Genomic DNA, 20,655 nt, shown 5'->3' with positions numbered 1-20,655 from the left:
TTTTAGAATTCTGGCTTATATTCAACCAAGCATGCTGATGAATCAGGTCAATCAACTCATCTGAGTCCTCCTTACAGGGAAAAATCTAAACAAAACCAACAATGTCCTCTCTGGTTTGTTTAGCATTGCACATGAAGCAAGAACTCTGAGTTTTTGTTCGTGAATATGTCAAAAACTGGAAGCTAAGAACAAACTACTAATTTCAAAATCCAACTTATTCAGAAGGCTTGCTGTATGTATGCTAAAGAAATAATGACTGGACTTTCTGTTGTTGTTATTAAGATACCCCTGCTAGTGGGAGGAGTCAAGAAGGAACAATCAAGCAGCCTGTACCAGCATGTAGAGTAAAAGCAAACTATAAGGTACATTCCACCTAAAATTAAGCACCTTTAACCTATTTCACTAGGACATAGAAACATAGCCTCAGATCTTCCCACTGAAGCAAATGGCATTATGCCTTACTTGTTTAAGCTTCCACAGGTTTGCTTCCACAAGTTTGCAGAGTGGCAGTTCAACAGGTTATATCCCAGTAATTATTCATGTCACTTGTGACCTAATGAATACACACACACACACACAAACATATAGGAATATTATGCATACACTTATACAACCTCAAAATGTTTTAGACAGTAGTATTACAAGACAATAGAAGTGACTCACATGTTTGGTATGCTTGCTATGCTACTTCTTCACAATGCAAAACATATTGAGCTATATGCTCCTCTGAAAAAGTGGAGGCCAGATTATTTGTAAAGTGTGAAAAAAAATGAGCATGAGACAAAGAAATAGGTCTTCCTTTTCCGAGTAGAAACTTAATCCTATAGACTAGTCCATTAGGAAAGCAATTCCCAGCTTTCCTAATAATTTTATTATGGCAATACTTGGTTATCCTTTCCTATTACTCTTTCCAACAGAACTATATATTAAGTAGTCTCTTTGTTAATATAAATTTTCTAAGGACATTCAAATTATGGGCTTCCAGATGAGGTTCTATAGCATCCTAGATGTCTCCAAAGTAGTAGAGACAGTGCAGTGAAGTGAACACTGGCCAGCAATGATTTCTGGCCAGTGAAAGTCTTTCCAGATAAAAAAGAGAACAAGAGATCAACCATCTTTGCCCTGGACAGCTGCTCCTCAGGAGGAGACTATGAGATGGAAGTCTTGCAGTCTCCTTGTGAGTAGAGGAGCTGGGGGTCACAGAAGAAACAGCTCTTCGCACTAGCCACGCAGCCTTAAAGGACACTAAGTGTGACCAATCCTCACTTTCTTAATCACTTTGGGATATAATCAATTTATAGTTTAAAAGAGGTCTTCGAAAATAGCAGGACAAAGAAAACTTCTCCGTGAGTCAGCCTTTCCTGCTGAATTACAAAAAGTAAAACGAAGAGGAAAATAATACTTTTAAAAGACTTCAAAACAGCAGCAAAGAACTTAATCAAGAATTTGACTAAGAAAGTTATAAATGGATAAAGGGGACAGTTTATCTAATTTGAAAGATAAAGATTTTGGCAAAAGTGCTTTTGGCATCACATGGAATTAATTAAACAGACCAGACCTTCCTGGTAATATTGACTGAAAAAGCCAGAAATGTTGGGGTTCAAATACATATAATGATACAGAGACTATCAAAGATCAACATTCAACTGAAACCAGAACTTTTCTTGCTGGGATTAATAGCCAGGCAATTAGAAGAAAGCCATGGAAGATTATTTTTATATATGATTACTGCTGCAAGATTATTATATGTACAAAAATGGAAAGACTCTGAAATACCCTCAATGGGGGAATGGTTGGTGAAGATGAAAGAACTAGCAGAGATGGCAAAATTAACTTGTCTGATTAGAGAAAGATCAGTAACTACATTTATTAGTGACTGGAAACCCCTTATGGACTTTTTGATGAAAAAAGAGAAAAATGAACTTGTGATTTATGGGTTTGAAGATTAGAAATGGTGGCTTATGGAAAGAAGAAAATTATGATGTAACCTTAGAGAGTGTGGGCAAAATATAAATGTATCTATAACTGCTGTCAAGATCAGAAGCCGCTTCTTTAGAATCTTTCTTTTCTTTTCCTTTTTTTCTTTTCTGTTTCTTTTTCTATATTTATTTTTCACTTTATTACTTTTCTTTATTCTTCTTTAATTCAGAATTTGTACTGTTTTTAATTCTGTTGAAAAAAAATTTCAATAAAAATTAAAGAAATTCATATGATCAGTATGTCATATCAGGCTAGTTTGGCCTCCTGACAATTTGCTCCTTTTGTTCCAAAACTTGTTTCCCCTGAAAAGCCTTTCTGCAAATTGGTGTTCCTGGGTAGTCGGAGATTGTGAAAGATTCTAGGAAAGTTCATTTGGGTATGTTACATAAATCTACTGAACGGTACAGAGATTTCTGTGTGAATATGACCTAGATTAAGAGAAATGTTATGCCAAAAAGAAGCAGGCATTTATAGGCCACTTGTAACATATACTAATGAAGAAAGCTTGTATCAAGAGAATAACAACAACAATCTGAACTTACAGAAGGATCAAGACAAAAGACACATCCATCCTGGCAACCTGAAAACAATCTACTAAATAAATAACTCCTTAGCTGTCTAAGGTGTCTTTTGGTACTTTTGGAACTTATGAAGAAAGCTACCAACCTTTACTTTCTAGTATGGGTCACTTATTCAAGTGCAAGGGGAAAATATTAGACAGATGATTAATTGCTGCAATATGGCATTCCTTACTGGCAGTTTTTATTAACAACGTCTTGGTCAGCCAAGCTTGAAACCCCACTCACTCACGGCAAGTCAGACATTCTCCCTAGAGAGTGGGAAACCATATATCATCAATCTCTGAACATTTTTTTGATGTGTGTGTATGTGTGGAGGTCATGCTCACAAAGAGAATAAGATTCTGTTCCACAGATAACACACATTGCTGGTATTGTTCACAGGTCTTCTTAACAGTAATTCCTGAATCACAGAGCCTAGATGAGTTTAGTACTTTTTTTAGTAAGAATTCTGCTAAATTCATGTTGCATTTATGTCCCTAGTAAGCAAAAATAAAAACTTCTAGGGTACTGGTGTTGTAGGGAAGAGGGAGGAGATATAATCCAATTGCACAGCCAACGAGTGGAGCTGAATCACCAAAGCAATGAAATTCTTGGAAGCTGCTACGCACTAAGACAGTGTTTCTCAGCCTCATCAACTTTAAGATGTGTGGACTTCAATTCCCAGAATTCCCTAGCCAGCCATACTGGCTGGGGAATTCTAGGAGTTGAAGTCCACACATCTTAAAGTTGCTGAGGTTGAGAAACACTGCATTAGGCAATTGTGAATCAAGGAATCCTTCTAAGTTGTTCCCAGCAGTAACATTGCAGCATACAGTACATAGATTTTAGGAAGTTGTCTTATCCTGAGTCCATCTAGCCCAGTATTATCAGCAGTCATAGGCAATGCTTGTCCAGGGTGTTAAGGAAGAGTTTTTCCAGACCTACTTGTGAGGTCTGCTGCACAAATGTTCTCTATCATAAAAACCACAGAAAAGTATGACTTACCTTCACAGCAAACATGTGTGTAACAAAAGTATTAACTCATTAAAAGTGTAACTGATATTAACTTCAGAGAATCTAGTGGCCTTGTTTCTCCAACGTCTTTCCTTTTCAAGATGCTTTTGTAGGTAGTACGCTGCTTTTAGGCCACAGGTTGGCCATTTCTAATTTGCACGTTCCTAGTCCAACATGTCCTATTATAGCATTGCACTTAGCTGAACTGAGAGTTGTTTTGATCCTGTTAGCTCTAAATACCAATTAAAGCATCAGTCCTTATACACCATCTTTTTGATACAAAAGCAGATTCTTCACCAATGAAGATGAGCCTATAGAAATAATATTATTAGCTAAGAAAATTAGAAGCCATTGGGATGTATCTGCAAAGCAAAAAAAAAGTTCTTGTTTGTTTAAACCACGAATGAACACTATTTGGGGCGGTGAGGGGGCTAGATCATTATGCATAATTAGTACACTGCATCATTGTAATGGATGAAGCCAAGGTTTTTAGGGTTTTTCTGGTTTCAAGAGAGGAGTTTGAGAGTGTTTCCTTGTTTTGATTTTTTTAAAAAAAATGTTCTGTGTATTTTAGTATCCTCACCTTTTTTGTGTGACTTTCCACCACAAAAGGCAGAAAATTCTATGGACAATTTTTACATTTACAATTATTTATATATGACTTTTATTAAGAATTTTGATTATAATAGTAAAATCTAAATAAACAGAAAGAAAAGAGAATAGAGAGAATGAGTAAAAAGTGCAAGGGAAAAAAAGGGAAAAAAGGAAAAGAAAAAGAGTATAATAAAGAGAAAAGAAATATATAAAGAAGTGACTTCCAACCTTCATCATGAGTATAAACAAATTTAGAAACTCTAAAGTTACAAACATTTATCTCTTCATCCAATATCCTATCTCTTACCTATAAACGTCCTGCACAGTATGCAGAAAGATCTTCTAGTATTCTCCTCCTACCAAATACACCTAGTGACAAGATAACTAGACATTTACTCAATAATAATATCTGATCTTGGTAGAGAAATGTTCCCACCTTTCTCTTTCGTAAGCCAATATTGTACAACTTTAAGATTTGCTGAAACTTGTAAACTGTTCTCATATTCTTACATTGTTGCACAAAACTGAAAGCAATACCCACTGTTGCAAGATGCAAACTTGCAAATTCTCCAACAATTGGAGAGACGGGAGAAGGAGTACCAATGGAATCTCATCATTTGAAAGTTCTTCTCTATGGCATCAGGCCAGCTGGCAATTTTCTCTCTATATAACATTGCTAGTTAGGAATCCCATTGAGATGTAATTCAGTCCAATTGGCTTTACTTTATTCTGGGTTAGGGTTAGGGTTACCAGGTATCTGAACAGGCAAAGGAAGACATGGGCAATTGGAAAGTAGGACAAAAGGGAAGAAAAGGAAGACACACCAACTGTTTAACTTTCTTAGCATCTGCAACAAAAATTACAGCAAAACACTGCAAAAAAATGTACTTAGGCCTACATATACATGAAATTACTTTTTCCAGCATCAGAAAGACTGGTTTTTCAATCGTAGTATTTTTCCAACAAATCTTTATTTTCAAGAACATAGGCTAGTGATAATATAGAATCGACAACAATGCACTTTTCAATTTATGATGAGTCATGTGATCTACAGACTGCAGCGATCACAGATTTGAAGGGGCTGGATTGAAGCTGATTGCTGGAATTAGAAAATAAATTAAATAACATAAATCTAGGCTGTCAAGTCTGTTGACAGATGAGGAAAAAAAGAAACAATTTACAAGGTCGCAATTCACGAAAATTTGAATGACTACTGTTGTGAAAGCAGTCCAGAAAAACCCATCAAGACACTCAGAAAGCCAGACAATATTTGATTTAAGGCTATGTCTGCCAGACAGAGGACAGGAGGACAAAAAGGAGGACATATCCTCCTTTTGCCAGACATCTGGTAACCCTATTCTGGGTAGACTTTAATATATAATGGCTCACAAAAAGCTTAAATCTCCTTTTCGTATGTCCCATGTGGAATTGTAAGGAAAGATAAATGATCCCACAATTTGCAGACCACAAGAATTACCTGGTAAGTTTGCTCACTGGGAGTGGGGGGTGGTGTCCAGAAGCGGTACAGTTCTTACATGAGTAGGGAAAGAAATCAGAATGGTGTTTTCATCCAGCTACTTGCTCCAGAAAATCTTCAGTACTCACTCCAGGCAATGGCAAAATTGTAAAGAGTGGTAAGGCAGTATATTTTATTAGTATCTGCAGTGCGTGTATTTCAAGTTAGCCAGAGTTCTTAAGCGCCCTACTGAAAAGGAATTATCTTCCATACAAAATAAGAACACAATAGAAAATTCTGAATACATCATAATGGCTCTCTTTTAACAATGTTACACCAAATCCTGTTATTTTCTCTCCCACAGATCTGCAGCATACCAAGGCCCTGACCCCTGCTAATCTCTTGCTTAAACTGGCTCAGTTATTTTTTTACGAAAATTGGTAGAATTAAACATCTTAAAAAGTCCAGATAAGAATTATTTTGATCATCCCTAATAACTAAGGAGGTACACTTAAACAGTTTTGCCTTTATGTGTTTTGGTTCTGCCACTGGCATTTGTTGTGAAAGGCTCACAGTGCATACACTACTAACCCAGGCAGCCTTACTAGGTGGGATCTAGAAATTTGTTTCTTTTATAGAACCTCCTGTGTCTATGACTCAGTTACGGGGGAGTATTTACCATGGAAACTAGAGAGAAGGAACTTCGTGCCATAGCAAGTGCACTATTTTGCAGGGGATGGCAAATGCTTTCAGTATTGGAAATATTCCCCAACCCACCCCACTGAAGACAAGAAAAAGATTCTTAAGCTATGCCATGCAGCTTAGCATCCTAATGTTTTTCAAAGCGCTTTTATCACATAGGAACACGGCCTCTGACTGTACCAAGCCCGTACCACCCCATTACAAATCTTCCTAAAACTGCTTCCTTTGACAGTCCATAGCCCCCGTCTTGAGAAAGGGCACAAGCATGCTCTCCCTCCACTCCCCATGGACCATTTCACAATCCTTTGTCAGAATAATCAGTTTAGGAATCAGGAGCAAAATCAGTAAACATGGGCAGTCAGTAGCAGCACCTGGACTTCCAGTTAGGCTTGCTCTCTCCTTGTTCTGGTTCAGGAAGGTGCTCAGAACTGAGCTTTTCCACAGAGCATTTGTAAATTGACATTGCCATCTAGCCTAAAGGTATGTATGTATTGTGGTGGTGTGCTTACTATAGTTCGATTTATTTAATTTTTAATTTTAGTTTTTCTTACCATGAATATTTTAATGTTACCTTCCATGGATGTTTACCTGTGGAACACTGTTAACCATTGGGAGTTCTGCAGGATTTGATGGTATACAAGATGAATGAATAAGAATATGCTTCTTTTCACGAAAGGGCAGAATCCTTGCAAACCAGAAAATATAAAAATGTTTATGAATCTTTGTACGAACCATTATTTTGGTCAAATAATGCTATCATATTCCAGCAGGATGCTTTCAACAGACAACAGGAAGGCCTCTCAACAATAATGGCCTGGAGAGAAAGAAGCTTGCCACCCAAGAGACACAATGTCATCCCTGATGGGTCCTGAAGTGAGTCAAATGACAAACTCTACTTTAAGAAATGTCACCAGGACAACTAATGCTAGTCCACCAGAGGCCTGACAACCCCAAGTAATAGGCAAAAGCAGCAATATAGTTTTTTACCACAAGGCATCTGTGATAGGTAACATAACTGCCAATTTTCATTTGTGAGCTCAAAACTGGGTATAAGAGACTACTTCAGATAATCAAAAATATCTAGAATGGTTCCATTTTCCTTTTTCTTTAGCAGTATCATTTTTACTGAGTATCAGGTTGTGAGATTACTGGCTACCTATTGCAGAACTTCATTCCCTTCCCTCTCTGGTCATCAACTGAAGGTATCATCACAGACTATCAAATTGCATGCTTTTTTAAAGGGAATTTTTGAAGAACAGTTAACACTGTCTACTGCTTTCACTTGCACCATTCAATTTAAATTTAGAAAGATTATGAACCATTTCTGAGCTAAAGTTCTAGATAAAATCAAAGAGACTCACAATAGATCCACTTAAGAGACAGAAAGTGACTGCTTCAAAGCACATACCAAGTAAAATGTGTACATGGAATATGTGCAGAATGTGCAGGCGCACACCCACGTTCAAGAAGAAATCTATGACCATTCTCCAAATCAGTGGGAATACACATTCAATCCAGAGTAGAAGCGAAATTGTTATTTCCAAGAATTAGGTTGCTGGAGCCCTGGTTCACATAACACTCAGTGCCATAAAGTAATTTTCATTTTGGTTGTGTGAACACTGCTGTTGTGGTTTGTAAAATATGAATACAATGTACCAGATTGTGTGAACCAAGATTCATACAATCTGATTCTACTTGTTAATACAGAAACCATGACACCACCAACCCATTTGTGAAACCCATTTGGTCCTATATATCACTATAGGAAAAGACGTCCCTTCTGTTTTGTATACTCTTATGAAATCAGGTCACGTAAATCTTCCAAAAAGTTAATCTCTATTATCTTCAAATATTCCTACTCACAAATCATTATTACTGAAGGCTAGCCATCAACAATAGCCATTAGTCTTGTGGCACATTAGAAACTATCAAGTAACAAGTGGCATAAGCTTTTGGGGTTCAAAAAATGATCTTGTCAAATGATATTGGTGGTTAATTATTGATCCATTCACCAATACTTTTAAACTGGAAAGGTTGCTAGGCAACCCATTTTTTACTTCAGTTACCTTTAAAAGCTGACTTAGCAGCAAAAGACAGCAAGCTACGTAGTACCTTTTAATATAAAGATAATATTTAAGATACCATGTTGAATAAATAGCTGTCTTGCGACCGCCTTTTAAAGCATTAGTAGCCCAATCATATAATGTTATCTCATAAATCCTACTACATTCAACTACAGTTACTCCCTAGGATGTCTGTCTAGAACTGCAGCCAAAATAAAAGCCCTTTCAGTATATACATTCCTATTAACATTTCTTTAAAACACTCCAATTTGCAGTAAATTTCACTACTTTCACTATTAAGCAATTCCCAAATCTCTGATATAGTATGCCCAAGGCATATAATTCAAAATCAGTGCTCCAGACAACAAACAAGCACTGAAAACTGTATGTAATACTGTAAATATGTGAAGACCTGTGCAAGGTCATGAAGCATATAAAGGCCTCCACTTTGCACAGTTCTGAAACACTTGAAAGTCATCTCCCTAGCATACTACTGAGTCCACCTGATTGCTCACTGCCCTGTTCTAAACCAGTTCTGCCACCCACACACTTGTGAAACAGATTTCATTGGGAATCAAATTCACTGAAGTTCAATAAAGCAGATGATTCAGATTTTGATTTTAAACTGCATTTCTTTCATATGTTGCCGCTGGTTAAAACTATTAAAACAGGAGTTTTAATGGTAACTTCTCTCCAGACTAAAAACTCAAACAGTTGTTCTATTAAGGTTCCCCTGTGTATGCATTTTTCATATTTATAGATAGATTGATATGACTTTTGGATATTAATATCAAAATGCAGGCTCTTTCTACCTATCATCCTTTCATGTGAAAATTTGAATAAATATTTTCCCTGACTTGCATTAAAAATCCTCTGAGGCTTTGGTATCCCCTGCCTAGGCACCTTTTATCAGCCTTCCTCAATTTGTCCATGCTAGCTAAGAGCTCTGGGAGTTATAATCTCAACAAATCTAGAGAGTGCCTGACTGGAGAAGGCAATACTAGATCATAAAGAAAGAAGAGAATAAGCATGCCAGACCACCACCACAATATCTGAACAAACTGTTGTAAAAAATATTATTTTCTATTTAAAAGAAAAAGTTAAATATTTATGTATAATATATTCAATGCAATAATGTTTTTTTAGCTTTTTTTAAAATTAATCCCACCTTTATTATTTTTATAAATAACTCAAGGTGAGGAACATACCTAATACACCTTCCTCCTCCTCCTCTTTTCCCCACAACAACAACCCTGTGAGGTGAGCTGGGCTGAGAGAGAGTGACTGGCCCAAGGTCACCCAGCCGGCTTTCATGCCTAAGGCGGGACTAGAATTCTCAGTCTCCTGGTTTCTGGCCTGTTGCCTTAACCACTAGTAAAACAAAAGATAGCTTCAACACAGGAATAAATGGTGACGCCTCTCCTGCCATTTCATATATGTAGTCCTTGTTTAGCGACTGACTCATTTAGCAACCGCTTGCAGTTACAACAACAATGAAAAAGTAACTTTACAACCAATCCTCACATTTACGACCTTCACCAGTCTGTAAAGCAAAGGAAAGCTGAAGTAACATCATCGGCAGAGTTGGAGTTTCACTAAGCAACCACTTCAATTCATGATCAATTTGCCAGCCCCAGTTGTGGTTGTTAAACAAGGACTACCTGTACTATGTTCCTGTCTGCTTTTCTGGTGTCCTATAAAACCACTTCATCATCATAAACTTTTTATCCGTTTATACACAAGCAAAGCCACACACAAGCACTCTCTACAGACCTTTCTTTTTTTAAAAAAATGCTATTGGACAGTGAAGTGAACACAGTTTGTTTCAAACATCAGGAACAACTCAGTCTTCATTACTAATATTTAAACACACCTTTCCAGTCCCATCAGAATGGCGTGTGTGGCAGAAGGAAGCAGATGGCTAGCAAGCACAAGGCATAATTCACAGGAGGTGCCAAGAACAGAACTGGAGGCAGGAAAAGGAAGCCACAGTTCAACACTGAGAGTGAATTCATCCTTGCAGTTACATTCCTTTTCTGTAGCGTAACTATGCAGTCAGATCAGCCAGTTCTGACTTGCACACAGAAACAAGTGTAATATTTAAAGAGTTGCACTTGCTCTCTTCCTAATGAAAGAATTTTAATTAAAAGTGGGATCAATTGCACAACCACTTTTCTATTTTAGTTGCTTACACCAACACAAGTGCTATCGTGAGTAGTGGCAGCATCCACAGAATTTGGCATCTACTGATCTTTAAAATGGCTAGTTCCAACAAGTTGCAGAAGATGCTGAAATACAATACACTGCCATATACTTTCACCACCATCCTTTACACAACAGCTTCCACCCTCAGCAGAAGCAAGATATTGTGATGGCAGATGGCTGTAAAAATGCTATAATCACAGGATTTTATTAACTACACTTCCAAAATCACATTTTTTTCAGATAACCCAAACTTTGAAAGGATGATAGCTATGCTGAACTTCAGCAGTACTGAAAAAGATCATTTTAATGTGTATGTGCCTAAAATACAAGTAGCCAAACTTAATACGTTGTTCTCAATTAGATCTTAAAAGATCTGAAACCTCCCAACCCATACTACTGGAGGACCACTTTAGTCCAAACATAGAGGACACTCAAATCAGTTCAGTTTTGAAGACTAGTTTGAAACAAGCGTATGCTTAGCCGTTTTATAAATACTGCCATGAGCAGTTCATTTCCCAGGTAACGGGGGGGGGGCGGAAATCTCAAAGGTTTTGATATACTGAGTTCACCTACACAGAGTCATTAAATGGACTGGGCAATAGCATACCTTATTCTTACGTTACTGCAATTTATTTTCAGGAATGGCAGACTTTTTTGCCCTCACTCATTCTGTTAAAAGAGAAGGCATCTCCACCAATCCTAATAGTGGAAAGGAAAAGAACTGCATTTATAAAAAGTAGGAAAATCATGTGTAAAAGTTTACAAAGCAGGGGTTAAAAATGGAAATTAACTTCAAATCAGTAAGTTCAGATATCCAAGACAGTTTTAAGTTCCACCTATTTTAAATGAAGAAACAGGTAGGCTTGGATAAGACAGTTATCAATACACTAACCTTAACTAAAGTAACGAGTATAATTACATGCTCTCCTAGTGACACAATTAAAACCTAAGTAGTTGGTATGAGTGAAAAACACCAACAAAACAGCAGCAGGAGCAACTTCCCACAGAGCATTGCAATGACTAACCATAATCACGTTCAATTATGCTATACCACTGAACAGTGAGGGACAGTGATAGCACGATGGAACCAGTCTGCAGAGCCTTCCCACACACATTGCACAAGCATATTGCCATAAACAGCATTCCCACTGGCTTAGGAAAGCAGCATGTAGAACTGGGTGCAGGATTTCAGGAAAGCAACTGCTCTAGTGCTCCTGAGCTAGAACAGGACATACGGAGAGCAAGAAAGAGGGAGAGAAGGCCCTATGCTGAACACGTGATTGTACACCAAAATGTTGTACAACCCAGTTGCCTTCAGAAATGTTGGATTATAGCTGCTGTTGGCCATACTGGCTCATAATTCTAGAAACTGTAGCCATTCTATCTGGAGGAGGTGAAACTGGGAAGCACTGGAATGGGTTCCGTTAGAAGGCAACACAATGAATTGCAGTATAGCTCAATGGAAAAAGATAATGCAGTGGGGAACAGGGGTGTTGTTGAAGCAGATACCCAAGAATCCACAAAGGCAGAGACAAATGTTTCTCATCTCTTAGAAAGGAGGCCACTCCTCAACTCTCACTTGAACTGCAGTTTAAAAAAATGTAAAACAGCAGTTTCTTACTTTCTCTACAACATAAATAATTTGGTGATTTAATTACAATTTCTTGTATAAGCAGCATTGACTGGATCTGTACAAGCGTAAGCATAAACTATCACTTGCATACCTTAATGGCTGGCCTTACCTCATTGGATATGCCAAAACCAAACCAACCACCTTTGGGTTTAGTAGATGTGCACAGCATAGTACTGTCTTTTCCCTAAACTCTGTGTAAATCGAAGAAGGCAAAAGTGGAGCTGGTGATGGGTACTGCTGAGTAAACAAAGATAATTACTAATTTGTTTAAATTATATGCAAATAAAATTAGTATCTGTGATGGTGAGCATTCATAAAGGTAAGCCGCTTTATGAATGCCCTACTTGCCATATCAAACAAGATCTGGGTACCATTTTCAGATTTTCAAGAGCTGGCAGACATACCTATTTCCATATTGTATACATTTGAGCCATGTAGAAAGTTGATGGTGCTTTCAACTGACCTTTCTTTAATGAAAGACAACGAGCCATCCCACACTTAACCTAGCAAATTATATCTGCAGCAGAGCCACAGTGTGGCAGGTGAGGTGAATGCAAACAATATACTTTTTTTAATGTGTATTTAACTTATCCAGGTGTTTACTGCTGACATGAGGGGGAGAGGGAGAATGCAAACATAAGTCCATACTCTCATGTTTCCAATATGAAGATCTTCTAGAAATCTCTAAGTGTGCACAGGTGGATGTACTTTGGATAGGCAAGTGTTTTTGTACAACAAAAAGATGGTTTCTACTCTGTTCTAGACAAGCTTCTACTTCTACCCTGAAAGACTAAGTCTGGGTTTCCTCTTAAATTTAGCTTTGGCCTTGGAATCTCAAGTGATCTCTTTGATAAAAAGCACTTTTCAGAGGTTGGAAATGGTGTAACAACTTACCTTGAACCACTGTGTTACCTGTGATAACATCTATTTTGGAGTACTTCAATGTATTGGATGTAGGACTGATTCTGAAACGTGTTCAGAAGGCTACACTGCAGCTAAATGGTTGACTGGGATAAGGCAAAAAGGATATATCTTACCAGTTTTGAAGCAGTTTTTCAAACTGTACTGTCTTTAGAGTTTTTCAGAAGGGGGCTTCTTCAAATGTTTTCTTGTGCTTTGGACCAGGTTTCTGAGGTATTGACTAATAGAATGATAAAGTTGGAAGGGGCCATTTATACCAGAGTGTCCAGCTCCCCTCCCTCAGTGCACAAATCCAAATTAAATGTCTAGTTTAGTCTCTTTTTGAATACATACATTTGAAGAGAAGCCCACCACCTTCCTGGAAAATTGGTTTCACTGTTGAACATTCAGGAAGCTTTTTTTCCCCTAAAATTCAAATAGAATCTGCCTTCCTGTAATTTAAGTCTATTATTCTGTATCCTACATTTTGGAATGAGAGATAATAGAGGCTGACCTTCTTCAATGTTATATCCTTTCAGGTTTTAAATATTGCTATTAATTTCTTCCCTCGGTTATCTTTAGTTACCTAATAGGCTGAATATTAGCAGCTTCTCACTCACAGGACTTTTCTAGGCTCTTGATCATCCTCACTGCTCTTCTCTGAACTCATTCTAATTTCTCTGAAGCCTTTTTAAGTGCATTGCCCAGAACTGAACACAAAAGTAGGATCTTACCAAAACAAAATAAAGTGGAACTACATCCAATGATTTGGAAAGTATACTTCTGTTGATGCAGCCTAAAACTGTATTTTCTTTCTCTGCAGGAACATCTCCCTGCTGGCTCATATTCAGTTTACAATTCCAAGCTCTCTTTCACAAGTACAGTTACCAAACTTTACAAAATTCATTTTAATGTCCTCATCATGCTTCCCATGCTTTGGCCAAACACATTTTTAACAACCATTTGATGTACAACTCATCTCATGCCTCCAGTTTATCTAGATAACTCCGTCCTTGTCCCAGAAGCTGTATCTTTTCCATTGACACAATCTGCATAACCTGTAATTTGTCTCAGTATTCTTCTTTTATCAACCAGAGAAACAGATGAGAAAACCTTCTGAGCCCCTGTGATCTCATGCTTCCTTCCTAGATCTTCAGAGATTGTAGCTGATCTTTGCCACTTCATGCCATTTCCATATATGTATTAGCAGCAAGCAATAATTGACTTGATAAATCTCAGCTGTTGCTCGCTTTTACATATCTGATCCTTACTCTTATCAACATACCTCCCCAAACTGATGGGTATGGTCTGCACATATTTCTTTTATTTCCGTGCAGTAATGAGTCAAGAACTGCCATGATTCTTTTCTTGGTCTTCTTATAGTGTATAGTTGCATCCTCTCTGCTTTTAGGAGTCCACCATTCGGTTCCCATCCTGCAGGTTTTCTTTCTCTTTCTCTTTTTCTCTTTCTCTTTCTCTTTCTCTTTCTCTGTTTCATCTACAATGGCTTAAGTATGTTTGTTAGTTCCACCAAAGAAGAAATAACCTCTGTATCTTATTTCTGATTGTTACTCTTATCCACTGGGCTTGCATCTCTATTTGCTTCATTATAAAGATTTGCTTCCAGTGTTACTTTCTGGAGTATGGCCATTCTCCAATCCTTTGTCTTTTTCCTTAAGCACTGCTATGAGCTTGTGTTTGCTGTAAGTATCTGCAAACACATTCTGTTATTTTCAGGCAGGTAGCTGAACACACCACAAGCACTGCAGATTATGCATGCAGCTCCATTCATCTTCACTTTTGTTCCTTAGAGCACCACCATTAGAAAAGCATTTCTCTCTTTCCTTCTTAGGCTCTGTAAGGGTTGAGTCTGACTCTAACTCTGAACAAGGGGAAATCAAAACCTATGCTGAGCCAGAAGGGGAAAACAAAACTTATCTGGAAGGAATTGGGGAAATAGAAACCAGGAGTGACTCAGCGAGAGGGAAAATTTGGAGAAGCTGATTGGGCAGAAACTGGAGGGAGGTTTGAATCTTCCAATCGGTGCTCATGAGAGGAGAACTGAGAAGCGAGCCAAGCAAAAGGCAGCCCAATTGGCTACAGAGGAGAAACAGCATGAAAAGGATCAGATAAAAAGGCACCAGTGCAAGGAGCAAACCGCCGGAGACAACCGATCCTAACAGTTCCTTCAGGAGAGTCCTGTCCTGATTACCAGGAAACACACTGAGACATTGACTTGGTCTCTAATATTTATTAGTAGTACTTAACAAGAATCCTAACAAACTGAGGAAGCGTGGGAAAACCCAGCCATATAAACCCCAAAGGTTAAGGCGGTCCCGATCTGTGTCTCTTTGAATGGCTGAACAGTTCCTCAGTGCTACGCATGCGCTTGACAGTCTGGGTGGGAGCCCCCTGCTCGCCATCCTTACTCATGACAAGTTCTTGATGAAACCAGGAGCCTCACCTGTAGCTGACGCAGAACCAGTGCCAGCTCCTTCCATCAATGCGGACTTACCTCCTTTGCATTCCATTCCAGCCAAGTCCTGTCTTGCCTTCGCAGCCAAGCCTTGTCCTAGCACTCTAGCGGATTCCAGCCTAGCCTCCCAATCCAAGCCGAGCCTTGCCGTTCCAGCCGAGCCCAGCCTTGCCTCCAGATCTGAGTCTTGCCTTGCCACTCCAGTTGAGTCCAGCCTTGCCTCCAGATCCGAGCCTTGTCTTGTCACTCCAGTTGAGTCCAGCCTCGCTTCCAGATCCAAGCCTTGCCTTGTCACTCCAGCAGACTCTTGCCTTGCCTCCATTGCCAAGCCTAGCCTCATCTCCTTGCTGCACCCTGCAGTTGAACTTCAAGCTTCATTCTTGCGACACACTCTAGCCACACCCGGTCTTACTGCTTCGTTGTGAGGTTTAGCCAAGTTCTGCCTTGCTGTGTTGCCACGAACTGCTTCTACTCCTGATCTTACAGCCTTGCCTTGTTTTCCTCCACTGCCTGGGTGGACTTGATTGAACTGTATTGTCTAACCTATGGACTCATAAGTTGTAAATAGTTAACTGTAAATAAAGAACTTCCTTTTGTAATCTGCCTGGCCATCTCTTTGTCCGAACAGGACAGGCTCTCAGGTTAGCAAATTCTTGATTTAGAGGAAAAGTTATTAGGGACTCCTACTTGAACTCCTCCCCGCAACTCACCTGACAAACTCCTGTTAGCTCCTCCTGCTACCTTTTACACTCTGCTTGTTCGGCAGAAAGCAGTCTTTCAAACACCAATGCTGGGCAATCAACAGCTCTCAGGATGCATTCCTTGCACAGCAGCTATGCCGTAGATGACCTTCTCACCTCTCACAGCTCAGTGCACAATTCCTTAGAATACGCAGCACATAAGGTCATTCTTTATTCTGTTGAATCACCCTGGCAAAGTCCTGTTAATTCCTCTTGTTTGCTCATTCAGTGAGCTCACTCTCTGGAACCTGGCTGCCTTACGTTCTAATTGTTGGAATTATCAGGGGTCAACTCAGCATTGTCTCATAAGCATCTAGTAAACGCATCTCTATTGTGCTTGTGACATGTTACATGGGTCACCTGATTTCAACTTCTTCCTTCTTCTTGGGTTTGGGGATTAACAATCTCCATTACCCTTCTGGCAGACCTGCAAGCAGGAGGTGCTGCAAAAAGCAGCTCTCATCCTTTCATCTTGCTTGCATGCAGACATTTCTATTTTCATAGAAATGTGTCTACAAAGAACCAGCGAAGATTAAGTACTTTCTACTATGAATCTACCTGTATCCAGATCTACTGAATAAACGTAAGCTATCTCTATTTTTCTTCAACTAACTACTATGTGAAGTCTGAATTTATTTCTAAATGTAATTAAGCTTAATGTGCAAATTCTCTTTCGTTCACGCTTCTACTCTGCAAGATTGCTGTTAGTGTCAGAACCAAGCCTGCCTCTGACTCGGAAAGTGAAACTATTTCAGAGTCAGAGGAGGAATGGGAAACTTACTGGTCTGAAACCGGGAAAATGAAACTCCAGGCTGAGCCAGCAGCGCGGGAAGAATCTATGGCGCTGATTGGGCAAGATTCAGAGGAGGATTTGAATACGCCAATCAGCGCATGCCAAAAACAAGCTGAAAAGCACGTGCAGGAGAAAGCAGCCCAATTGGCTACAGGAGACTCCAAGCACGCCAAAGAACGGTATAAAAGGCAGCCGCGTGGAGAGCGGGCTGCCAGAGACAACCAATCCTCTAAGCCTGCAGCTTCAGAAGAAGAGTCCTTACTGGAGTGGGAGACAGCATCTGTTGCCAAGAGGAATCAGCACCTGAGCTCCACTCCGAAGAACTGAACCTTGCATCTGCTGCAACTGAGGAAACAGCATCAGCCGTGCCCAGCAGCCTTCACCTTGCATCCAGCCTTGAAACTCCGCAATCTCCTCAGCAGTGTAGTCAAGCTGAGAGGTTCCCGCACCGCCACTTGTCCTCAGTCCTGTGCAACGGCGCTTCACAGACTCAGCCGTATTTTGGATTTTCACAACTATCTTTTTCAGAATCTGGGTGTCAGACCACTTTGGGGCTTCCAGCCGAGTTCAGCCTTGCTTCCAGTCTTCAGTCTTGCTGCAAGTTCCCAGCCCAGAAGATCCAACCAAGTCCAGGGCTTCCAGTCGAGTCCAGCTTTGTTTCCAGTTCCCAGCCTTGCTCCAAGTTTTCAGCCCAGAGAATTCAGCCTAGTCTGGGGCTTCCAGCTGAGTCCAATCTTGCTTCCAGCTCCCAGCCTTGCTCCACATTCCGAGTCCTGCTCCAAGACTCTAGTCCTGAGAATTCCGCCTAGTCCAAGTCTTCTAGCTGAACCCAGCCTTGTTCCGAGTTTGAGTCCTGCTTCCAAGCTCTAGTTGCTATGTCCAGACCCTATCCAGTTCCAGATTGCCAGTGATCCAGCGCCAGAACCATTCCAGCACTCCGTTCCAGTTCAAGATCTGCTGCTTCCAGCGCACTGCATCCCAGTAGTATCCAGCCTTCCTGTCCAGTGAGAGAGTCCTATATCGCTGTATGTTGTGCCCAGTTGGGCTTCTTGATTTGAGTTTTCATATTCAAGGACTTAACTATTGTAAATAGTTACTTAATAAAGTGTGTTTTTAAGACCTTGCCTGGCTGCATAGTCTGAACAGGACAGTTAGCTGCTTGGAGTTCTTCTATTAACCTTTAAAAACTCCATCACTAATTAGAGTCTCTACCTACTAATCTGGAAGTGACCATTTAATCACCCACATTGGGCAATCACCAACTGTCAGGATACACCCCATTCAGCAGATGATCTTTTCACCTCTCACCCCTCGTGCTGATTCCTTCCAAGGCAAACCCACCAATGTGGGTGATTAATACCATCCTTTGAACCCCTTCTCTGACTTTATACTGCTACCACTAAAGGCAGAGTCCAAAACTTACCTTTTCTTGGAAATAACAACATTGGATAAGTCTCTTAATTCTATGTTAGTTTTCCTTTCTGCAGTAGAAGACTTTTTTGGCCACGGGTTTCAACTTTTCAATCTGTTTACTGATTGTCTGGAGGTTTGTGTTAATTTTTGCATAAATTTTCTTGCTGGCTAAAATGCAAGGTAAGAGATTTCCTATACTCACCCTCATATACACACAGTGTATATTGTTTTCTCTCTCAGTCCAGAGGCTGAAGAAGTCATTACTTACCTCTAATGAATACAATATTAAAATAAATTTTAGAAATCCTAATTTGACAAAGAAAACTGGCAAAACAGAAGGGAGAAAGAAATGTGGTTGCAAACTGCATGTAAAAGTATACCATTAAAATCAAGTACTGTATATTGAAGTAAATGAAAAAGGTAAAAATATTTTATGAATTGCATTCTGCTAAAAATAACTAAAGTTCTACATACACTACCATGTTGTCATGATAAATAATTTACAGTGTTTAAGAATAGATGCCAACTTTTCTGGAGAATAATAACTGGTTTATATTTCCTCTCCTCACTGTCATTTGTGTCAGCACAACCAGTTCCAATCACTTAGGCCTTAATCTTGGCTCAGAAGCTTCCAGGTGGCCAATAAACTTTTTTTAATTTTAAATTCACCCACTGCTGTCTTCCTTACACAAAAGAAAAACTAAGTTTTTTAACTGAAAAATTCCTTCAAGCTAACGTTAAATCCCAGATTTAGTTTGCAGCATAACTATACCACCCTCATCACATTTCTGGCTTTCAAGCAATGAGAAATTTCCAGAAAGAGTTATCTATGGAGTCCAATCAAACTGAAAGCACCATCTGTTACCTTAAATATTAGTTTTAAAGAGTTTCTAAGAACTGCACTAAAATCAATTTTGTGTAACTTGTTTAAATTGCTTTTCCAACACTAAACTGGTTACGTATTTATTTTTTTAAAAACTGTACCCTGTCTTTTGTCCTGTCCTATCTTTTGATTGAACAACTTTCACAGTGTATCTGTATGTATGACTATACATGTGTATCTGCATGTACATATATGTAGACAGAAATGCACACAGACCTGGTTTATAAATCTGTCTGAGCTGTTGTTTTCTTAATCTTGATTGGTTGAAGCAATCCATGGCTTCACAAGCCTGAATCCCTTCTATAGTCTGTTTGGTCCAACAGATTTGGAAGATACCAGATTTGGGAAATCAATGTTAGTAGAATAATATCTAGGATTTCATCCTGTTACATAAAGTAAATAAAACAATATTTTGTTGTTTAATAAATACAGAGAGAAGATACAAAGGAGGTTCATTCATTACTCACATTCTCCCCTGCACACCCATGACCTTCAATTTTTTTCTGCCTTTCAGTTCAATGGAGGAACAGGAAATATTCCTGAGGCGACAAGCTGAACTATAGAACGAGACTTTTCGGCTCCTATACTGACAAGGTTATCGCGCTGAGAAGGAAAAAGGAGCAGGAGAGAATAGATCATCTGAACACGCATCAGCTTTAAGAGCCACAGGTCAAGTCATGTGTGCAGTATAACTATGAAGAAGGTATTCTGTCTAAATTATGACAACCTAAGTGCAATTAATCTTACTCTTTATTTGTAGTGTACAAAGCATCAAAATAAACGGAGCCATTTATTGTGACAGAGAACCAGCACTCAAGCCCAACATCCCCTGTGTGAGGAAAGGATAATGTGGAAGCTAACACTCCACAGCCAGCAAGGGCAACGGGGGAGTCCATGTTGGGGTCAAGAGGTAAGTAAAGGCGTCTATTTTGGAGCTTCTTCATGACACAGCTGGTCTACAGAAATCTTCCATCTTATAGAAACTAAAGTGAAGAGAGCTGGCTGACTCCTCCTGACAGGCAGAAGAAAGGCATTACAAGAGGATTTTGCTGCAAATGAAGTACTCACAGGGTACACTTAAAGAGAGTTATTTCCTACTTAAACAGAATTAGAACTAATCTCACAGATGGGTTCGGAATTTAAAATTAAAAGAAACAAAAAGACTGCTTCAGAAGAGGAACTATTTTTGTTCAAATCATCACCATCATTATCATCATCAAGTTTTTGAGGACTGTTACATAAG

This window comes from Candoia aspera, chromosome 5 (assembly GCF_035149785.1).
Source record: "Candoia aspera isolate rCanAsp1 chromosome 5, rCanAsp1.hap2, whole genome shotgun sequence".
Taxonomy (NCBI): Eukaryota; Metazoa; Chordata; class Lepidosauria; order Squamata; family Boidae; genus Candoia; species Candoia aspera.
This window is presented reverse-complemented; position numbering follows the sequence as displayed.